The sequence below is a fragment of the Chiloscyllium plagiosum genome, unplaced genomic scaffold (assembly GCF_037043375.1).
Source record: "Chiloscyllium plagiosum isolate Xiang-an unplaced genomic scaffold, Cpla_swu_hap1 HiC_scaffold_45, whole genome shotgun sequence".
In the NCBI taxonomy this organism is placed as follows: Eukaryota; Metazoa; Chordata; class Chondrichthyes; order Orectolobiformes; family Hemiscylliidae; genus Chiloscyllium; species Chiloscyllium plagiosum.
In genome coordinates, this window is record NW_028270183.1 from 65,853,885 (window position 1) to 65,878,183 (window position 24,299).

The window sequence follows — 24,299 nt, forward strand, 5'->3', positions numbered from 1 at the left end:
GGCACAAATGATGTTGGGAAGAAGAGGAGGAACATACTACAGCGGGACTTCGGAGAACTAGGAAGAAGGCTGAAAAGCAGGATGTCCAGGGTGGTTATCTCCGGTTTGTTTCCAGTTCCTCAGTCTGATGAGGCCAGAAACAGGGAGATAATGGACTTGAACGTGTGGCTGGGGAACTGGTGCAGGAAGCAAGGATTTAAGTTCTTGGATCACTGGGCAATGTTTTGTGGTAAGCATAAATTATACAAGAGAGACAGTTTGCACCTTAATAGGTTAGAGACCAGCATTTTGACAGGCAGGTTTGCTACTGCCACACAGCTGCGTTTAAACTAATTGGGGGCTGGTGGAGGGGACAAACTGGATGTTGAAGAAGGAAATTGAAGGGAAAGTTAGAACAAGGGAAGTCAAGAAAGACAATTGTATCAATGAAGCAGAAAATGCAAAAAGGGATCATACTGTCAGGTTGCGTGAAATAGGAGTTGATGAGAAGAGAGAGGGCAGTAACAAATTAAAAAATACTTTAAATATGAATGCATGAAGTATGATAAATAAGATGGATGAGCTTGAGGCTCTTTTGAAAATTGGCAGATACCATATTCTAGTGATAACTGAGACGTGGCTTCAAGTGGACAGTGCTTGCAAAATGAATATTCAAGGCTACACGTGCTATCGTAAGGACAGACTGACGGGCAGAGGGGGTGGGATGGCCCTGTTGGTAAGAGGTGATATTCAGTCCCTTGTGCGGGGGGAACCTAGAGTCAGAGGATGTGGAGTCAGTGTGGATAGAGCTGAGAAATTCTAAGCGTAAAAAGACCCTCTTGGGGGTTATCTACAGGCCCCCAAATAGTAGTCTGGATGTCGGATATAAGTGAAATCAGGAGCTGAAATTGGCCTGTCGCAAAGATATTACTACAGTTGTTATTGGGGATTTCAACATGCAGGTAGACCGGGAGAATCAGGATTGTATTGGACCCCAAGAAAGAGACTTTGTGGAGTGCCTCAGAGATGGATTCTGAGAACAGCTGGTGCTGGAGCCGACCAGGGAGAAGGCAATGCTGGATCTGGTACTGTGCAACGAACCAGAATTGATCAGGAACTTCGAAGTGAAGGAGCCATTGGGAAGTAGTGACCATAATCCAATAAGTTTCAATCTGCAATTTGAGAGGGAGAGGGTACAATCGGAAGTGACAGTATTTCTGTTGAATAAAGGGAATAATGGAGCTATGAGGAAGGAGCTGACCAAAGTTCAATGATGCAATACCTTAGCAGGGATGACAGTGGAGGAACAATGGCAGATACGTCAGTGTATAATGCAGAAGATGCAGGATCAGTTCATTCCAAAAAGGAAGAAATATCCTAGGAGGAGTCATGGGTGGCTGTGGCTGACGAGGGAAGTTAAGAAACATATAAAGTTAAAACAGAAAAAGTATAACACAGCAAAGATAAGTGGGAAAACTGAGGACTCGGAAGCTTTTAAAGAACAAAAGAGGATTACTAAGAAGGAAATATGCGGAGAAAAAAAAAAAGAGGTACGAAGTTAACTGGCCAAAAATATAAAGGAGGATAGTAAAAGCTTTTTTAGGTATGTGAAAGGCAAAAAACAAAATGGTTAAGACTAAAATTGGGCCATTGAAGACAGAAACAGGGGAATATATTACGGGGAACAAAGAAATGGCAGAAGAATTGAATAGGTACTTCGGATCTGTGTTCACTGGGGAAGACACAAACAATCCCTGAGGTAACAGTGGCTGAAGGACCTGAACTGAAGGGAATTTATATTTGCCAGGAATTGGTGTTGGAGAGACTGTTAGGTCTGAAGGTTGATAAGTCCCCGGGGCCTGATGGTCTAGAACCCGGGTACTGAAAGAGGTGGCTCGAGAAATCGTGGATGCGTTGGTAATTGTTTTCCAGAGTTCGATAGATTAGGGATCAGTTCCTGCGGATTGAAGGGTGACTAATGTTGGACCACTTTTTAAGAAAGGTGGGAGAGAGAAAGCAGGAAATTATAAACCAGTCAGTCTGACATCAGTGGTGGGAAAGATGCTGGAGTCGATTATAAAGGATGAAATTACGACACATCTGGATAGTAGTGACAGGATAGGTCAGAGTCAGCATGGATTTATGAAGGGGACATCATGCTTGACTAATCTTCTGGATTTTTTTGAGGATGTAACTCTGAAGATGGACATGGGAGATCCAGTAGATGTAGTGTACCTGGACTTTCAGAAAGCTTTTGATGAAGTCCCACACAGGAGGTTAGTGAGCAAAATTAGGGCGCATGGTATTGGGGGCAAAGTACTAACTTGGACTGAAAGTTGGTTGGCTGACAGGAAACAAAGAGTAGTGATACACAGCTCTATTTTGGAATGGCAGGCAGTGACCAGTGGGTATCGCAGGGATCAGTGCTGGGACCGCAGCTTTTTACAATACATATTAATAATATAGAAGATGATATTAGTAATAACATTAGCAAATTTGGTGATGATACTAAGCTGGGTGGCAGGGTGAAATGTGAGGAGGATGTTAGGAGATTACAGGGTGACCTGAACAGGTTAGTTGAGTGGGCAGATGCATGGCAGATGCAGTTTAATTTGGATAAATGTATGGTTATCCACTTTGGTGGCAAGAACAGGAAGGCAGATTACCTACCAAAATGGAATAAACTTAGGTAAAGTGGCAGAACAAAGAGACCTGGGTGTTCTCGTACACCAATCAATGAAGGTAAGCATGGAGGTACAGCAGGTAGTGAAGAAGGCTAATACATTGCTGGCCTTCATAACAAGAGGTATTGAGTATAAAAGCAAAGAGGTTCTTCTGCAGCTGTACAGGGCCCTGGTGAGACCACACCTGGAGTATTGTGTGCAGTTCTGGTCTCCAAATTTGAGGAAATACATTCTGGCTATTGAGGGAGTGCAGCGTAGGTTCACAAGGTCAATTCCTGGAATGCAGGACTACCTTACGCTGAAAGACTGGAGCGACTGGGCTTGTATACCCTTGAGTTTAGAAGACTGAGAGGAGATCTGATTGAGACATGTAAGATTATTAAAGGATTGGACACTCTGGAGGCAGGACAAAGCTTAAAAATATGAGGTAGACCATTTAGGACAGAGATGAGCAGAAACTTCTTCACCCAGAGAGTGGTGGCTGTGTGAAATGCTCTGCCCCAGAGGGCAGTGGCGGCCCAGTCTCCAGATTCATTTAAAAAAGAGTTGGATAGAGTTCTTAGGGATAGTGGAATCAAGGGTTATGGAAATAAGGCAGGAACAGGATACTGATTAAGGATGATCAGCCATGATCATATTGAATGGTGGTGCAGGCTCGAAGGGCAGAATGGCCTACTCCTGCACCTATGGTCTATTGTCTACAGAGATGTTAATCATGGTCAGGGAGAGAAACAGAGGAAACACATTCACTTTAAACACAGAAGATGGCATTTCTCAAGGAAAAAGATTCAGGTGAATTAAACATTTGAAATAAACATTTCAATTAAGATCAGTTAAATGTTTTTGTGGAAAGTGTCAGATTGGAAGCAAGACCCGGGGAGACAGACCCTCAGCAGAATGAGAGTTTGAAAATGGAAGTATTTCCACATCAGAAACCAGGTTAGGTCACTGAGTGCAGGGCTGATGGGTGAATGGGTCTCTGTGAGAATTGGGGAACAGACAGCAGAATTGCATTGCAGATATTGCAGCTCGAAACTGCGTATTTATGTAGTGCTGTAAACCACAGCAGCAGGAGCAGCAGAACAGCATTCAACCACAACCTGTAACCTTTTGCCAGGATGACACCTCAGTCTGTCTATCAACACCATCTATGGCTCAGTGATGAGTGTGGGTGAACATGGCAGAGTCAGAATCACATGAACCTTAATCTGATGCTAACTCATTAAAGCTACCGGACTTGACCAACAGATCTGAACGAAGCCCTGCAGTTCTGCCACAGTCAGTCATAAATGGTGATGGACGATTAAACAAATGACTGGAGGAGAGGGCTCCACAAACATCCCCATCCGAAATAATGGAACAGACCTGCACAGCAGTGTAAAAGAGAAGGATGTTTTATCTGCACCATCCTCTGCCATAAGTGTTGAGTCGATGATACACCTCACTCTCATCATGATGCCCACAAAATAACAGATGGCAGTCTTCAGCCAATTTGATTCGCTGCATGTGACATGAAGAAACAGCTGAACACAGTCGATACGACACAGACAATGGGTCCTGACTCCATTCCTGCAATAGGACTGAAGACTTATGCTGCACAACAAGCCGTCTCCCTGGGGAAGCTGTTTCATTCCAGCTCCAAACCTGACATCTCCCTGGCAATGTGGAAAATTATTCAGCTGTGTCCTGTCCACTAAGACGGGAAATATTACAAACTGACCAATTACTACCCCCTCAGTCTCATCATAACAGCCAAATTGGTGGGAGTTCTTTTTGACAGAGTGTCAAGCAGCGCAGAAGTAACCTGTTCAGTGTGGTTTCCGATAGGCCCCCATGTGGAGATGGTGCTGTTGTGGAAATGTCACTGGATTACTAATCCAGACCAGGCTAATACTCTGGCAGCGGGTGGAAGTTAAAAGCAATTAATAAAATATCGAGATCTAAAATCTGGGGTCAGTAACAGTGACCTTGAAGCCAATATGGATTGTAAACAGAATTCCCTTCTCCAATGTACTTTTAGGAAGTGAATCTCCCGTGATTTTCTGGGCTGGCATAAAACTGACTCCAAAGACCCTGACATGTGATAAACATTTCAATGGTCTCTGAAACGGTCAATCAAGGCACTCATTTGTATCAAACTACTCCGAGGTCTGAAAGGATGAAACCGGACAGAACACCCGGACTCAGCATCAGTGTTGGAAAGGGAATGGGAACACAGTCCTGTCGACCCTGCAGATTCGCCCTTCCTAACATCTGAGAGCTTGTGACAACATTTACCGAGCTTTCCCACAGACTGCACAGAAACATTGGGAAAGGAGTAGATCATACAACACTTTGAGCCTACCCCCATTCTAGTTCATGAAAAAAATCTCCGCAATGCACTTGCCCCACACGATATACATATCCATGAATGTGAGTAACCTTGGGAAGCTATAAAATAGGCGGTGCAGTAGTACGTTTGGTCCATCGAGTTTGCAACCCAACTCAATATAATGATGGTTGGCCTTTCATTTCCACACCGTACTCCTGCTCTCCCACTATCCCTTTACTGTCTCTAAATCCTTATTTATAATTAGTGTCTTGGTTTCCAGGTGCAAGCGAATTCCCCATGTTCACCAGTTAGTGAGTACAGGCATTTATTCTCATCTCAATGCAGAGTGACCTGCCTGTACCAGCCAGGGGAATTATCATCCCTGCTTCCAATCTGTCTCATCCTGTCAGAGTTTTGTACATTTCACTGATTTCTCCACTCATTTTCGTAAACCCCATGGAATACTGGCTCAGTCACCACAAACTCTGCTCCCACAACAAGCTCGCCATCCCAGATATCAGTCTGGTCATCCTTCACTGCTTTTTGTCAATGTCAGGTTTGTCCTTTATTAGGTATGGAGATGAGAACTGTCCACAATACTGCACAATGTTTTAGTTGATGTCTCACCAAGTCCCTGTACAGCTACATTAAGACACCATTTCTCCTGGACTCAGATCCCCCTGAAATGAAGGTCAGCACACCATTTATCTTCTTTCCTGCTTTCTGTTTCTGCAATATTGCTTTCAGTGACTGGTGTACAAGGAGATCCAGATCCTTTTCAATGTTATAGCTCCCCACTTGCTGGTTGTATATACACTGGGCAGCGTGCCAATGCCATGCCCAGTATTGACTTCTGGTTACAGGACTCACTGCGCTGCAGGGACCTCAGAGGTTTATGCAGAAGGAAACAACAAAAAGGAGCATACGTCCCTTTGTAAATCAACATGTTTCAACCAATCCTTTTCAAATGGTAGGCTGCCAATTTATCGTTTCCACCAAAGAGCACACCATCACCTCTGTCCACATTGTTCTCCCTCTGTCACGTATTTACCCATTCACTCCACTTGTCTTAGTCTTCTCGGTGCTTTTTTACATCCTCCTCAACCACTCACAATCCCACATCCGTTAGTGCTGTCAGCAGGCTGGGATATATTGTATCTGATTCCAGCAACCCAATGTTTAATGGGCATTGTGAACAGCTGGGCCCCAAGCACCGATCCCTGTGACACCTCAGCAACCGTCCTCTGTTCATTTCTATTTATTTATTTCGTGAATCTGGGTGTCACTGGTTGGGTCAGCATTTATTACCTGACCCTAGTTGCCCTTGAGAAGGTGGTGGTGAGCTGCCTTGTTGAATGCTGCAGTCCACCTGCTGCTGTTGACCTCCAATGCCTTTAGGAAGGGAATCCCAGGATTCTGACCCAGCGACTATGAAGGAGCGGTGATATATTTCCAAGTCAGGATGGTGAATGGCTTGGAGGGAACCTAAAGATGATAGTACTTCCATACATCTGCAGCCCTTGTCCTTCTAAATAGACGTGGTCGGGTGTTGGGAAGATGGTCTCTGAGGATCTTTGATGAATCATTTCACTGCAGCATATAGATAGTAAAACACTGCTGCTGCTGAGCGTTGATGGTGGAGCATTGTGGATATAGGGACAATCAAACTGGTTGCTTTGTCCTGGATGGTATAAAGCTTCTTGAGTGTTGTTGGGGCTGCACTCATCCAGGCAAATTGGGAGTCTTCTATCACACTTCTGACTTATGCATTGTAGATGATGGACAGACTTCTGGAAATCAGGATGTGAGTTACTCGCCACAGTATTCCTTGCTCCTGACTTGCTCTTGTAGTTATTGTGTATATGTGGTGAGACCAGTGAGTTTCTGAGCAATGATTACCCACCAGGACTTTGATTCTGGGGGATTCAGTGATAGTAACACCATTGAATACCAAGGGGCAGATTAGATTGTATTTTATTGGTGATGGTCACGGTCTAGCATTTGTGTGGCCTGAAAATTACTTGCCATTTGTCAGCCTGGATACTGTCCAGATCTTGTCGTAATTGAACATGGACTGCTTCAGTATCTGAGGAGCCACAAATGTTGCAGAACATTGTACAATCATTGGCGAACATCCCCACTTCTGACCTTAAAATGGAAGGAAGGTCATTGATGAAGCAGCCCTGAAGAAGTTTTCGGCCACTGCTCGAGGGACTCCTGCAGACTTGGAGCTGAGTTGACTGATCTTCATCAACCATGACCATCTTCCTACGTGTCAGATACGATTCTAACCAGCGGGGAGTTTGCCTCTGATACCCATTGATTCCAGTTTTGTTAAGGCCCCTTGATACTACACTTGGTAGAAGGCAGCCTTGACTTAAAGGGCTGTCACTATCACCCCACCTCTGTAATTCAGCTCTGTTTTCCATGTTTGAACAACGGTACTGAGGTCAGGAGCTGAGTAGCCCTGCTGAAGCCCAAACTGGGCGTCATTGAGCAGGTTATTGCTGAGCAGGTGCTGCTTAAAAGCACTGAGATCTTCCACCACTTTACTGATGATCGAGAGTAGACTGATGGGGTGGTAATTGGCCGGATTGGATTTGTTTTGCTTTTTATATACAGGAGATACTTTGGTAATTTTCTACATAATCGGGGAAAGCCGTTGTTGTAACTGTATTGAAACAGTTTGGCTCGGGGAGTGGCAAGTTATGGAGCACAAGTATTCAGTACTATTGCCAGAATGTTGTCAGATTATGGACCCTATGGAGTATCCAGTATCTCCAATCATTTCTGGATATCGCGTGGACTGAATCAAACTGGCTGAAGACTGGTAACTGAATCGCTGTGGACAACTGGAGGATCATCTACTCAGCACTTCTGACTGAAGATTGTTGCGAATGCATCAGCCTTATCTTATACACTGAAGTGCTGGGCTCTTCTATCATGGAGGAAGGGGTTATTTGTGGAATCTCTTCCTCCAATGAATTGTTTAATTATCCCCAACGTTTCTCGACTAGACGTGGAAAGACTGCAGAGCTTAGATCTGAACCGTTGCTTGTGGGATCACTTAGCTCTGTCTATCACTTCCTGCTTATGCTGTTTGGTGCACAAGTCGTCCTGTTTGGTGGCTTCAGCAGGCTGACACCTCGTTGTCAGGTATGCCTGGTGCTGCTCCTGCCCTCCTGCACACTCCATTGAACCAATGTTCATCCTCTGGATTGATGGTAATTGTTGCGAGGGGGATATGCCAGGCCATGAGGTTATGCGGGAGTACAATTCCACTGCTATTGATGACCCACAACACCTTATGGACACCCAGATTTGAGCTGCTAGATCTGATCGAAGTCTGTCCTATTTAGCACCGTGATAGTACCACCCACAATGGTGGAGGTTATTCTCAATGTGCAGGTGTGACTTTGTCTCCACAATGACTATGCGGTGGTCACTCTTACCGATACTGTCATGGACAGACACTTCTGCAATTGGCAGATTAGTAAGGCTGTGGTCAAGTATGTATTTTCCTCTTGTTTGTTCCTTCACCACCTGCAGCCAGTTATATCCTTTAGGAACCGGCCAGCTCGATCAGTAATGCTATAGCTGAGACACTGTTGGTGGTGAACATTGAAATCACCACCCAGAGTACAACTTGCGTACGTGCTACCCTCAGTGCTTCCTCCAAGTGTTGATCAGCATGGAGGAGTACTGATTCATCAGTTGAAAGATGCTGGTACACGGTATTCAGCAGGAGGTTTCCTTTCCCATGTGTAAACTAATGCCATGAGACTTCATGGGATTCGGAGTCAAGAGCAATACCCTTCCAACTGTATCCCAATGTGCCGCCACTTCTGCTGAGTCCGTCCTGCTGATGAGACAGGAGATATCTGGGGAAGGTAATGGGGAATCTGTGACATAGGCTAAAATGGATCATCCACTCAGCACTTCTGACTGAAGATTGTTGCGAATGAATCAGCCTTATCTTGTACACTGATTTGATGGGCTCTTCCATCATGGAGGAAGGGGTTATTTGTGAAATCCCTTCCTCCAGTGAATTGTTTAATTGTCCCCGAAGTTTCTTGACTAGATGTGGAAGGACTTATACCTTACAGAATCATACCTTACAGACAATGTCAGGCTATTACTTGACGAGTCTGTTTATTTCTATTCATTGTTTCCTGCCAGCTGTCCCATTCTAGAAACATGCCCATACATTAGCCCCAATCCACTCAGATTTGATTTTGCAAACTGGGCTTGGAGCTTTACCAAATTTTTTCTAAAAATCAGAATGTTTAACATCCATTGCTTCTCTTTCATTTGTCTCCCAGTCTGTTGCTCAAACATAATTCCCATTTCAAAAATTATGTTAGTGTTGTCTATGACCATTAATTTCAGCCCCAATAATTTATCCTAAACCATTTACTTACTATGTTCTATGTTGCATGTACTCTCCGATTTTCCCACAAGAGACTTGGTTTTCCTTGTATTGTTTGAGATTTCTGTGAAGACAGAACGGAAGTAGTGGCTTCATAGTTCTGCCATTTCCCTGTTCCCCATTCTCCATTCTCTGGTTTCAAACTGTAATGAAACTGCACCTGTTTTCTCATATTTCTCACATTGACATAATTTAACTAGCTAATACAGTTCACTCTTATAAACCTTATGAATATAACTCTTCAGAAGCCCATCAATTCCTGCCTTAAACTGCTCAATAATTGACCTTCCACACCATATACTCACAGAAGCATAGACTCTGTGCCTACAGAAGTACAGCACGATCTATATAAGTTCCACTTTCCTACAGCAGACCCATAGCCTGGAATGTTATGACACTTCCAAGTGCTCGTCCAAGTACTTTTTAATGATTGTGAGGTTACCCGTGATAATTCCCCGCTCAGGAAGTAATCCCAGAACACAACACCCTCTCGGTGAAAAAAAGTTTAAATCCTCTCTCAACCTCAAACCTTTCACTTTAAAAGTCTGCTCCTTTGTTCTTTACCTTCTGACTAAAAGGAACAGCTGCTGTCTATCCACCCTGTCCGTGTCGCTTATAATCTTATCCGTCTGAATCATGGACACCTCTGCTTTCTCTGCTCCAAAGTAAACAACCCGAGCTGATCCAGCCTCACTCCATAGCTGATATGCTCCATCCCAGGGAACATCCTGGTGAATCCCCTCTGCAACCTCTCCAGTACAATCACATCCTTCCTGGAATGTGGCTCCCAGAACTACATGCAGTATTCCATTTTGGCTGAACCAAAGCCCTGTATTGCTCTTATAATTACGCCCTGATGAGGAAACATAACACCCAAGGTCCAATTCTTAACTAGCCCATTAACCTGTCCAGCCACATTCAGGGATGTGTGGAGAAGCACAATCTGAGGTTCCCAGTGTGCTGCCATTCATTGAGTCCTCCCCTGCCTGGTTCCTTCTCCCAAAGTGCATCACCTCATATTTATCAGGGTGACATTCTATCTGCCATTGATCTGCCAATCTGACCATTCCATCTGCATCTTCCTGTAACTTAAGGCCTTCCTCCTCACTGCGAACCACCCAGCCAATCTTTATGTCAAACATACACTTACTTATCACATCTTCCCCACTCTCCACCTAGCCCCCTTCACATTCAGATTTATATTTTGTTATGAATAACACAAACAAAAAGGTACACAGCACTGATCCCTGTGGTACACCAGGGGACACTGGTCTCCAGTCACACAAACAGCCTTCTCTCACCACTCTATGTCTCCTGCTACTCAGATAATTTTCGTTATAACCTGTCAAGTTACCCTTCATATTGTGAGATTTTACTTTATTTTTCAGTTTCCCAGGTGGAAATCTGTCAAAAGGCCTTCCTACAAAACTAAACAATCGACCTCCTCAAATTAATTCGATCAAATCCATTGGATGTGACTTCCTTCTGATAAAGTCATGATGATTATCCCTGATCAAACCTTGCGACTCTGATTGGAGTTCGATATTCTCATCCCTATTTTATCCAGTAGGTTCCTTAACAGTGATCTAATACTCGCTCGTCTATAGTTCCCTGGTCGACCTCCCACCCTTATTGTGAAGTGGAATCGTATTAGCAGTTCTCCAGTTCTCTGGCACCTCCCCTATGGTCAGAAGCTAATTAAAATATTCAGTCAGGGTCTTTCGTCCCTTGACCCCAACAGCCTCCTGTGATACAACTCATTCAGACATGGAGATTGGTCCAAATTTATACAGAACAAAGCCTCAAATCCTTTCTCGTATTTTATATCAATCTGTTCAATAGCTTCCCAGTCCATCTTCTTGAATTCTGTACCTGCCTCCTCCTTCTTCCAAGTAAAATAGATGTGAAGGTCTCATGTAACAATCTATCAATGTTCTCCAGCTTGACACACAGATTTCTCCTTTAGTTTCTCATGGACACTAACTGTTTGCTGATTATTCTGTTCGACTTGTCCGTGTAGAATATTGTGGGATTCTTCCTGATCTCGCCTACTTGTACTTCTCCATGTCCCTCTGTTATTCAGTCCACTCTATGTTTCTAAGTTTCACTGCAATCACCTCTCATGTTTTGAAACTCGAGATCACAGCCTGAGTTTCCACATCAGACAATCTTGCCATTTTATGGATTAATCTGGATAATACCTTTTGCAGTTCCTCTGTAGTCAATATATTCTTTCTTAGATTGGGACTCCGAACGATACACAATATTCTAAGTGTCGTCTCATGAACACTCGATGCAACTGGTGCACGACATCCTCTATATTCCAATTACATTCACATGAATGTAAACCGAATTTTTACTTTCCCATTTGCATATATTCTTCCCAATACCTCTCGCTTTGATTTTTCTTATGAACTTGCTGTGTGAGTTCTTTAAAAAAAGCTCCTGAATATCCAACTACACGTTATCCAATGGTTCTTCATTGCCTATGTCCACAAGAACCATCTTCAAACCATTCCAAAAATATGTTTGCCACTTCTGGTTTTCCTTTCATCAATACATTCTCACACTCCCCAGTTATGTTTTTACCTTCTATATATCTAGTACCATGTTCTTTGTAATCGAGTCCAACAGATACCTGACTGCGGATGACAAGATAACTGGTCTGTAGTTCACCATTCTTCAAATTCATCCTTTCTTCAACTGTTGGATAATATTTATAACCTTTGCCTTATCCAGTTTGGCTAAATGACTTTCGGGAATGTGTCGGAAAATAAAGTGAAAATCCGCGATGCACTCAACATGTCTATTGCTGCTTCCTCTGAAATTCTTGTATGCAGTACATCTAGTCTGTCAGATTAATAAATACTCAATCCAGCTTTCTTTTCAAAGATGACCTCAACATTGATAAGAATGGTCTTAGGCTTTACTTACACAAGTCCCATTGTCACTTGGTATTTCTGGGAGAATTTCTGGACATTCTTCCATGAAGATAGACACAAAGAAACTGTTTCTTTTCCCTGCGATTTCTCTGTTCTCTGCAATAAATTATCCTGGACGCGCACCAACTGTATCGCATTTGACCTTGTTTTTGTTTCTTTTTCATACATTGATAGACGCTTTTTAGCAGTCTTTATGTTTTTCTTTCGTTTGCACGTTTTTTTTCTCTTTTTGATTTTCTTCCCAGTTTCTTGATCATCCTTTGCTGGGTCATACATTTCTCTGAATCTACTAGCTTACTGCAACACTTGGCATTTTTCTAAGCTGCCTTCTTTCATCTAATATTTAGATGAAGGTGGGGTTGAAAGTGATAGTCGGAGAGGAAGGAGGGTGGATCAGATTGATAGGGAGGAAGGTGGACACAAAGGGACGTTGAAAAGGGCGGCGCTGATTTGGAAGGTTGGAGTGGGATAAGGTGGGATTAGGGGAAATGGGGAAATGGGGAAATCCACTATGACCCCCTGTGGTTGGCGGGTCCCAAGCTAGAAGAGGAGGCTTTCTTCCTCCAGGCTTCTGGTGGCTTGGGTTTGGGGATGGAGCAGGCCGAGGACCCTCATGTCCTTGGCAGAGTGGGAAGGGGAATTGAAATGCTCAGCTACAAGGTGATGGATTTGTTCAATGTGGCTGTCCTGGAGGTATGCTCTGAAATGATCCACAAGTTGACCTCCTGCCCCGCCAATGTAGAGAAGACCACATTGGGTTTAATGGATGCAGTAGATGAGACGTTCTGTCTCCCTTCTTCACCTATCACATTCAACCCCACACTTCATCTACCTATCGCAATCCCAGCTACCTCCCTCCTGCCGCACCCCCTTCCCATTTATCTCTCAGCCCCCTTGGCCAAGAAGCTTCATTCGTGATGAAGGGCTTATGCCCGAAACATCGATTTATCTGCTCTTAGTATGCTGCCTGACTGCTCTTTTCCAGCACCACACTCTTCGATTCTGATCTCCAGCATCTGTAGCCCCCACTTTCTCCTCACAACTTCATGGCTTGCATAATTCAGATTTATAACGGTTACTGCAAATAAAACAAAAATTGTCTTGTACTCAAACAGCATAAAAGAAAACCAATACATGTTGGTCACTGTTCCCAAAAGGACCTTTACAGCAAAATTTTCAAGTAACTCTCCTGATCACTCAACACCAATTCCTAAATAACCTGATGTCGAGCTCAGTCCTCGACATAATGTTAATGTAAACCATCTCACGCGTGGTCATGAAATACATTTTCCCAGCATTAGCATTCAATTGAGTTAACACAGTTTAGATATAATTTAAACGGTACATCATTACTGAAGTACCCACAAATGTGCATATCTCATTTATGTTTTACAACATGTCCAGCATTTGTATTGTAGCTTTCACTTTGATATATAACTCCCAACAATGTTTGCTCCTTCTTGCTGTTTTTGTGCTCCACCTTATTAGCTTCTGTGGAATCTGAGCGACGTGGGCTCTGGGGAGATTAATGGTAGACATCTCTGATATCATTTATGATCTTCTCCAACTTTAACTTCTCCAGATCTCCCGTTATGCTGACGGAGTAGAGAAGGACAATGATCTCCCAACAATGCTCTGCATTCGCCCAGAGAGCTGAAACAGCTCTAACCTAGGTGGGAACTTTACAGCAGGCTGGTAAAGTGTTTTTGCTGCTGTACAGAGAGATCACATCTGGAGTAGTGTGTACAGATTTAGCCTCTTCTATGAAGAAAGGATGTTGTTATATTGGAAGCAGCTCAAAGATGGTTCCTTCAACTGATTCCTGCAATGAAGGTGCTAGCTTATAACGAAAGGATGATCAGGTTGACCCAGTAGCTATTGGAGTTTAGAAAAATTGAAGATGATCGTATTTGAACATAGATGACAGAAGGAGTTAACAAGTGAAGTGAATTACACAGATAGAGGAGGAATCCATTCCGTTCTCCAACCTGTTACACAGGAACAACAGGAGGATATCAAGGCCTTCGACCCTATTAAACCAAAACAGGACGAGGCTATTTAGCCCCTGGACCCTGATATACATTTACAGAAGGAGGCCAATCAGCCACTCGAGCCTATAACAGTAGGCTATGCTGCACCAGTATCCTGTTAAACAGTAACAAGATCCGTCCATTCAGCTTCCTCAAGTCTGTAACATAGGAATTGGATGAGGTCACACAGTGACTGGAGATTGTTACACTGGGATAACAGGAGGCCATTCAGACCCATCGAGCCTATTGCAAGGGAATTGGATCAGGATAAACACTATCTGAGACTTCTTTTATGAGAAAGGAAGAGGTAATTTAGACACGTGTCGATTGTATGGGAACAAGAGAAGACCAATCAATCCCTCGGTCCCATCTCCGGGATACATGAGGAGACCGGGCAGTATATCCATCTGTTATGGAGAAGTATGAAAGACCCATCATCCTCTCAAAATGTTACACAGCAACAGGAAGATTCCATAATCTCCCAATCCTCTAAAGCATCAACAGGAGGAGGTCATTCTGGCCTTGGAGTTGGCAACATGGGAACACCAGAAAGACGTCAGCCCATCGATATTGTACATCAGTGGGATGATGAGTCCATTCATCCACATATGGCTCTTACTCAGCAATTGGAGCAGACCTCTTAAAGCCTTGTGCCCATTAAACATGAATTCAAAGAAAACGTGAAGGTTTTGGAAAGGGAAGAACGTGTAATAATGTTAGCCATTGGGGACTAAAATGTAACAATAAACTATTGTAATTAGTAGGCAAATTGTTAGAGTCCATTGTTCAGGACATTTGCAAACTCAAACCACAATTCGTCAGAGTCAACATGGTTTTACGAAGGCAAAATCGTGTTTGAATTGTTTGCTTGAGTTATTTAAAGATGTCACAAACAAGGTGGATTGTGGGAATCCTGGAGATGGAACATAGCTGGTCTTCCTGAAGGCATCGGATATGTCACTCCTCCAAAGAGTAAATGGTAAGATCAGACAACATGGGTTTAGGAGTAATTTATTAGCTTGGATGGAGGATTGGTTAACCAACAAAATGGAGTCAGATGTGTCATTTTCTTTTGGCAAATGCAGTTTGTGCCATTGATTTCAGTACTCATGCGTCAAGCATTTGCAATCGATGGTATTACTGTACTCGGTTGACGGGAGAGAAAATACAATGCCACATTTTCAGATGACACTAGCATTGGTGGGAAATTACTTCGGAATGATGATGCAAGAGATTTTAAAACGAAATGGATAGGTTGGGAGAATGGGCCAACATTTAGTAAGGAAAATTAAAGTGAATAAATATGGGGCTATTCAAGTTGGCCAGTATAATAGAAAGACAAATTATTATATAAATGGAGAGAAAGTTCAAAGTTTTTGCATGCAGAGGGATCTGGGTGTCTGCTTGCATATCACAGAAAACCTGCCTGCGCATACTGCAAGTAATGAGAAATGCAAACATAATTTCAGTGCATATTTATAAAAGGATAGAGTAGAAAGGTAGGGAGTGTTGGTGTAGCTATACAAGGCATTAGTGAGGCTGCAACTGGAGAACAGTTTGGGTGTCCTGCAGAATGAGGTATTTCCATTGGAGGCAATTCAGAAGAGCTTCATTGGATTGATTCCATATTTGAAGTGTTTGTCTTATGAAGAGTAATTGAGCAGTTTAGGCCTATACTCTCGGCTTTATAAGAATGAAAGGAGATCTCATTGAGGTCTGTAAAATGCTAAAAATAATTGAAAGTGTAGATGTGGAGTGGATTTTTTTCACGTGGCGCAATATACAACAAGAGACTAGAGTTTTCGGATGGAGAGATGGCAGGAAAGTGGAACAGAGGCCGCGTTGAGATCAGCCTCATCGAGGGGCTGGATACCTCACAGATGCTTCTTGTTCTTATTCAACTCTTCTACAGTGTTCGCCCAGGAATGGGGGAGGACTGGGTATCATACAGGAAACAGGCAGTCAGGATAAATCAGTTAGAGTGAACGTAACCAGTAAGGTCACACAGTGACCAGCGCTGGGTTCTCAACTATTTACAGTCTATATAAATGATCAGGAGGATGGAACAGATATTCAGATGCTGAGTGTGGTGATGTCCATAAGACCATGAGGCCATAAGACATAGGAGTGGAAGTGAAGCCATTCGGCCCATCGAGTCCACTCCGCCATTTAATCATAGCTGGTGGGCATTTCACCTCCATTTACCCTCATTCTCCCCGTACCCTTAATTCCTTGTGACATCAAGAATTTGTCAATCTCTGCCTTGAAGACATTTAGCGTCCCGGCCTCCACTGCACTGCGTGACAATGAATTCCACAGGCCCGCCACTCTCTGGCTGAAGAAATGTCTCCGCATTTCTGTTCTGAATTTACCCCCTCTAATTCTGAGGCTGTGCCCACGGTCCTAGTCTCCTCGCCTAACGGAAACAATTTCCAAGCATCCATCCTTTCCAAGCCATGTATTATCTTGTAAGTTTCTATTAGATCTCCCCTTAACCTTCTAAACTCTAATGAATACAATGTTAGACCTAGCATTCCAGGGATCATCCGTGTGAATCTCCGCTGGACACGCTCCAGTGTCAGTCTGTCCTTCCTGAGGTGTGGGGACACAGTACTCTAAATGGGACCTAACCAGAGCTTTATAAAGTCTCAGTAGCGTAACGGTGCTTTTATATTCCAACCCTCTTGAGATAATTGACAACATTGCATTCGCTTTCTTAATCACGGACTTAACCTTCATGTTTACCTTTAGAGAATCCTCAACTAGCACTCCCAGATCCGTTTGTACTTTGGCTTTATGAATTTTCTCACCGTTTAGAAAGTAGTCCATGCTTGTATTCTTTTTTCCAAAGTGCAAGACCTCGCATTTGCTCACATTGAATTCCATCAGCCATTTCCTGGACCACTCTCCCAAACTGTCTAGATCCTTCTGCAGACTCCCCACATCCTCAATACTACCTGCCTGTCCACCTAACTTCGTATAATCGTCAAACGTCGCTATAATGCCCCCAGTACCTTCATCCAGATCATTAATATATAACGTGAACAGCTGCGGCCCCAACACTGAACCCTGCGGGACACCGCTTGTCACCGGCTGCCATTCCAAAAAAGAAGCTTTTATCCCAACTCTCTGCCTTCTGTTAGACAGCCAAATCCTCAATCCATGCCAGTAGCTCACCTCCAACACCATGGGCCCTCACCTTACTCAGCAGCCTCCCTGTGGCACCTTATCAAAGGCCTTTTGGAAGTCTAGATAGACCACATCCACTGGGTTTCCCTGGTCTAACCTACTTGTCACCTCTTCAAATAATTGTTATGTCGCTGTGATAAGCAAGAGATTAAATTATCAAGAGAGGGTGGAGAGTCTGCAAATATTTTCAGAGAGGTAAAGACAATAGATAATAGTTTGGCAGGTGGAATTTAACATGATATCGTCTGTCATTCCATATACAGGAATAATGGAAGGCAGCATGTTACTGAAATAGAGAGGGATGACAGGACTTTATGATACTGTGTACTGGGGGGTTCACTCAGATCCCTGATCGTCAGCTCCCTGACACTACAAGTGACCCCATTATCCAAGATATATTCATTTCTTTCCTCGTGGAGACCCGATGACGATGGGAATGGCTGACTGCTTCTGAATGAAGAGGCCGTGACTGCTGCCAGGACCGTGGGTATTCACCAACATGATGTACTGTGCATGGGTACACTGTAACATGAATAGAGAGAGAGCTCCTACAGTTCCTCCATCTCTCCCCATTGACATGGTACTCTGCAGATGCCATATACACCATCGGGAATCGCACTATACTGGATACACCCGGCAGCTCCCTGCTGTGGGAGAAACAATCTATTTACCTCATCCACCAAATATATCCTCCATCACCGAATGGTGACATTGATGTTGAGATACTGGGAGATGATGGATATGTCTCCTAGTCCTGCCTGGAAAGTTCTGGATCATTGAAGCTGAATGGAATAGTGACCCTAACAGCCACTGGCAGCACCATCCTACCCCTGATGTGAAGCTGCAGGTCATGTTGAAGGAGGTGACACCGCTCTGTGACCAGCTCCTTTTTCAGTCAGGGTCCCCTCACACTCTGCTCCTGGGTTAAGTGAAGCTTGGGAAGCTGTTCCTGGAAAACCCGGGGTGGATACAGCAGATTCGTTTCCCCCACACATACTCACGCGTGGTTTCAGAGCTTCCTCTCTCTGTAGCCTCTGCTCCATTTGTTATTCATGTTGTAGGCTCAGATGCTGTAACTACAGTCCCCATGCTCCATCCAGAGTTGGGTCACCAAATCCTCAGGTCTCCCTGAATGTCTGAGGCAGCTCACAGCACAACCTCCAGCAAACTATCTCCAGCCCCTCCACTAAATTTTCAATTACAGGAGCCAGTCAGAAACACCTCGGTACAAGTGTTGTGGACCAGACCAGATCCCCCCAGAATGTTTTAAGAAGGCCGCTTAGACCCAAACGTTACCTTACTTTGAATATAGATGTGAAATGTGCGTTCCAGATATGTTGTGACTAGTCAAACCACTCAACAGTAAGCAAAATATAATCTATAAAAATGCTTTAGTTAAAATACAATCAAAGGAAAGAACATTTTGGGATAGCTTATATGTTGGAACACTTACACAAACATTAGATACCGTACCTTCATGGTATACACCGCTTGGCACAAAGATGCCAAACATCTTTGGCAGTTTTCCAATCCAGGAGGAAACAAAATGAACAGAGATCTCAGAGAAAAGCAGCTAGGTATCCTGTAATAGAACTTCCAACCCTTTTGAGATCCCCAGCAGCTTCTAAATGCTTCAGCTAAAAACAAAATGAGAAACCCTGGTCTGGGAGAGCTGGCCACTGCCCATCCATTGTTATCACCGTTTTAATGAAACCTAAAGGCTTTCTCAGTTATTTAGTGGAGTGTTTTCAGACAGCAGTTCTGCATCTCTGCCTTTAAAAACTCTCTTAAAAAAAACCCAAGAGAAAATACAGTGGTAATATTCTCACTACCCCATCTTTAATAAAATAATCCATCAATATACAAAGGTGAATTCATTTTAGACCTCCTAACCTTCCTCTATTAGAAGACTGAAATGCATATACTTTACATTGACTGTGAGCATACAAATGTTCACAACTAGATTCGATTTCAGTCATTTTACTGCCACAGAATGCCTTTGTCTTTCTTCATCCAAGTCTCCACAACGTGTCAAAACTTAGGTTTTCTCGCCCTGTCACCTGTATAATTTCAAATTGAATGACAGCAATAATAAGATCAATCGAAACAGACTGGTATTTTTCTCCCTAAACTTCTCCAAAAACTTGAAGAGATCACGATCAGTGGTAAATATTTGTCTCATGTATGTTATTCGAAATTTAAATGCTGAAATGTTGTAACGCCAACACCAAGCTCAAAGCCTCCTTCCCCATTGTGGAATAAATCTGTTGATGTTTCCAGTGGACACTCCAATTACATAATGGAGCACTTCTCATCTTTCCAATAGTCCCTCTGAATGGCATAGCTCCTCAAGTCTCACCATAAAAGAGTTACGTACTTCTGTACGTCTTAATGCTCTAATCTCTTTACCTGCTACTCCTGGCCTATACCAATAAAACTGACTCTCACAGGTATGTTTTAAGAAGATCTCGCACATTCTTCTCAATCTCTCACAGACACCAAACTTTGATTTCTGAACTTAATCATCAGCAGCAGCCATTTCAGCTTCTAATCTTGCCATTGTTACTCTCTGCTCTTCCACACGAGTCCTCACGACTGCAGGAAGTGAATTATTGAACTTCTCCAAAATAAGAATCTCTCTAAGAGTGTCATAGGTTTGCTTTGTTTTAAATACCCTTACCCACCTTTCAAAATGACTTTGTTTGATCCTTTCAAACTCAATGTGCGTTTAACCAGGGACCCTTTTTAAGATCCCTGAAACGCTGTCTGTCAGCTTCTGGCACAAGCTCATATGCACTTCAGATGGCTTTCTTCATCACCCCATACTAGCCAGATACCTCCTCCGATAGGGATGCAAATACCTACCAGCTTTGTTTGGATCAACTAAATCCACATGGTCACTGAACACTGCATTTGTTTAGCCACTTTCTCAAATGAAATTCCAAAGGCTTCTCCATCCTTCTCATCAAATTTAGAGAATGCCTGGATGCATTTAAACAGAACCCCATTAGAGCATTTGTTACTATAGGGTTGTTCAACCTCACTATCCTCCTCATCCCGCCGACTGTCTACCTTCATCTCCGCCTTCTGTGTCAACTTTCCTCTCTAACTGTTAACTTTTTAAGTTGAAACTCTCTGTTCTTCTTCTGTCCTTTTCTCTCTTTCTTCTTTTTTTTTCGTTTTCTTTTATTTCTGCTTTTCATCATAATTCAAACTGTTTCAATTCCTTCTCATGCTCAAAGTGCCTCATTTGAAATTGAATTCCAGCCGTTTCCAAAGAGTCTGATGGCGTTTCCATCAAATGTAATTGCCGAGCTATAGCTTTAATTATCTCTCATTTTCTCACAGACAAACGCAGCCCCAACTCCAGCTTATCTGTTAATTCCTACAGCTTTGCCTTCATTACCTTTTGTAAAACCCCCTTCTTCACTTCTTCCACACCGAGAAAACTCTTAATGACTGAAAAAATCTTTATGCTCAAAACACTGTTTAAACCAACCGAATTCAACATCTGGAACAAAAGACGCTAACAGCTACCATACACGACCTTTGAACGCTATAGTCTCCCGGTACATAACCTCCAGTGTCTGTGTGAGCTTATTCTGGATTCTCTGGTTTCCTCCCACAATCCAAAGATAGGCATGCCAGGTAATTTGGTCATGCCAAATTGTTCATAGTTTTCAGGGATGTGTGGGTTGGGTGCCTTGTCGGGGTAAATGTGTAATAATAGGGTAAAGGAATGTGTCTGGGTAGGTTACTCCTCGGAGGGTCGGTGTGGAGTTGTTGGGTCGAATGGCCTGTTCTCACACTGTAGGGATTGTAATTCTAAACACAATTTGGTATTATCGATTTAGAACAAGACAAGAGTTCCCAGTTTGCTAAAGACCAACCAGACTGCCTCAAACTAGTTTAAGAAGGTAGCTTGGATGCCAACATTTTCTTATTTTAAAGGTAGATGTGAAGTGGGTGTTCCAGATGAGATGCTACTCGTCAAAACACTCACCATTAAGTAAAACACAATGTATTTAAACACTCTAATGAAAATCCATTCAAAATAACGAGAAATTTAGAATAATTTAACTATTGGAAACCTTAACCGAATAATGGATACAGTACCTTCTACAGATGAACTGTTCCATTATACTAACATGCCATAAACTCACCCCTTGGCAAAAAGGTACATTCAGACATGCATTCTTGCATACAGTTCTCCAACCCAGGAGGAATCAGCATCAAGTCAGGTTTCAGAGAGAATAGCAGTTGAGTATTAGTTACTAGGCCGCTGTTACTACTATTTATTAAAAACCCGAAAAGTGTCGTAAGTTATTTACTTGAGCCGTTTCAGCAGGCAGTTTGGCCTTTAAGATCTCTTATTTAAAGAAAGGAGAAAATAACTTTTTTTAAAAAAAGTGACAGCATTGTCACACAATTTAGATGCCTGGTCCTTTACTCTTGGAGCTTCCTCGTGCTACTGATCGCAAGGTCACCTGAGAGGGACAAATTCAGGTACAGACCAAGTTACAAGGATGTGTCTCATAACTTCTAATACACCCCTGTCCATGGACCATCACATGGGACATACCGGGAAGTGAACAACAGTCTGACTTTCCTGAAGAAGGGCTAATGCCCGAAACGTCGATTCTCCTGTTCCCTAGATGCTGCCTGACCTGCTGCGCTTCTCCAGCAACACATTTCCATCTCTGATCTCCAGCATCTGCAGACCTCATTTTCTCTTCAACAGTCTGACACACACCATTTCACTGTTTCTCAGCGTCATGATGATTGCGCTCGATACACTAGGGAGGCAAAAGCAAAGGCCAGGGAAAGGTACAGAAGGACTGAAAGATTCACATTAAACAGACAGTTAATTAACTGAAAAGATGTTTTGGAAATATGGGGAAAAAGACAGGGCAGTGTGACTAACTGGGGAATTGAGATCTTCGACAGAAAACTTACAAGAATGAGAACATTGAACACAGGCATTGTCAGATCAGCTGGAATGGTTTGTTCCATCAAATTCTGAATCTGCTTCACAGAACACCACAAACACCATAAACTGGGATAATATGACAGCCCAGCATGGAGAGCTGTGCAGACCATGCTAGTGTGTTGCTCAGTAAACTGCACTAACTGCCCAGCAGAGAGAGTATTGCAAACGTTACTATCATATACTAACCATACTCGCATCAGATTACTGCCTACAATGGGAAGATTTGCTGTGTGTGTGTGTGTGTGTGTGTTAATCAGAAACTGAGAGAGAGAGAGTGCATGTATGTGCGCGATTGGCGTAGTTGAATGCGAAACTCATTGTTTGAGAAGGAACGCACATGGAAGAAATTATTTTAAATACGAACAACTGGCAGACTTTTTGTAAATCAACAGAGAGAGAACAAGGGAAGTTTCATGGACAGATGAGATAAAGTGTTTGAGAATGTCAAAATAAAGGCATTGCCAGACACAATAGCAATATACATCGGCGTTCACATCAATGACAGATGGATGGGAGTTTGGTGTGAGGTCGAATCAGAGTTGCTTTGGCAGGTTTGAAGCCGGAGCCTCAGCGGCAGATTTTTGGCTTCCTTAAGACTGTATTTCATAGCTCAAGGTTCAAACAGGAGATGGAATAAGCCAGTGAGATATATTCTGGAGTGGTGAGTATTTCAAGTTAGAAATGGTCATGGTATGGTGTCAGGAATCAGCTCATGGTCAAAGGCATCACCCAAAGTTGTGACTTGTCTGCTTCAGTCACAAATATTGGCCAGGGATGAGAGGGAAACAGTGGCAGGAAGTGGACTTGGTAACCAGAACAGTAGAGAATGATCTCCATGCTGTTAATACTTCAATAACAAGGGCAATAATACAATAAATTGTAGATCTCCGCTGAAACTGCGTAGGTCAACATAGAGACCCATGAGTAACAATGTCAGAGCAGAGAGAAAGAGACAGGAATTGAACACATTTATTGATGGAGTTAGGAGGAGTTTGAAGAGTGAATCTATGGATTGAGAGTTTCAACAGGAAGATAATATTGACAAAAAGTGTAGACTATATGAAAGAACAGTAATACAGACATAACTGGTTTATAGAAAAAATATCTGGACAGTGACACTTACCGGGAACACCGACGATAGCCAGGAAAGGATAATAAATATATTGAATAATGAGAAGAGCGTAATAGATCCGCAATGATAATGACAACCAATTACATGTAGAATGATACCAAACATAATTGGATAAACTCCTGTCTAGTATTGGAACATGCCAGTCTAATATTCCCAGATTATGATACATTTTTGGAACATTCCAGTCTCATGTTCTCAGATTCTGATACATTTTTGGAACATTCCAGTCTAATGTTCTCAGATTCAGATCTCTCCTCCCCCTCTCTCCAAATCTGCTGATCCCTGTCAGTGATGTTCCCGCCCATGTTATGGGATAACACATTGAATGGCGCCCATTTATCATTTAAAGATGGTAACCCTCCACTGGAATAATTAAAATCCATGGAGATTGGCATTAATCACAGTCACTGAACAAAGACTGGGAAAGTGAGCAAAGACTACGACAACGGTCGAATGGGCACCGCACAACAATCAACAGACAGGAGGGTCCTTCATTGGTCCAGGATATTCAACCTCGGACATTCTGGTGACCATCCTCCAAGGCGGACTTCAGGACAGGCAGCAGCGAAAAGTGGCCGAGCAGAGGCTGATAGCTAATTTCGATACACATAGG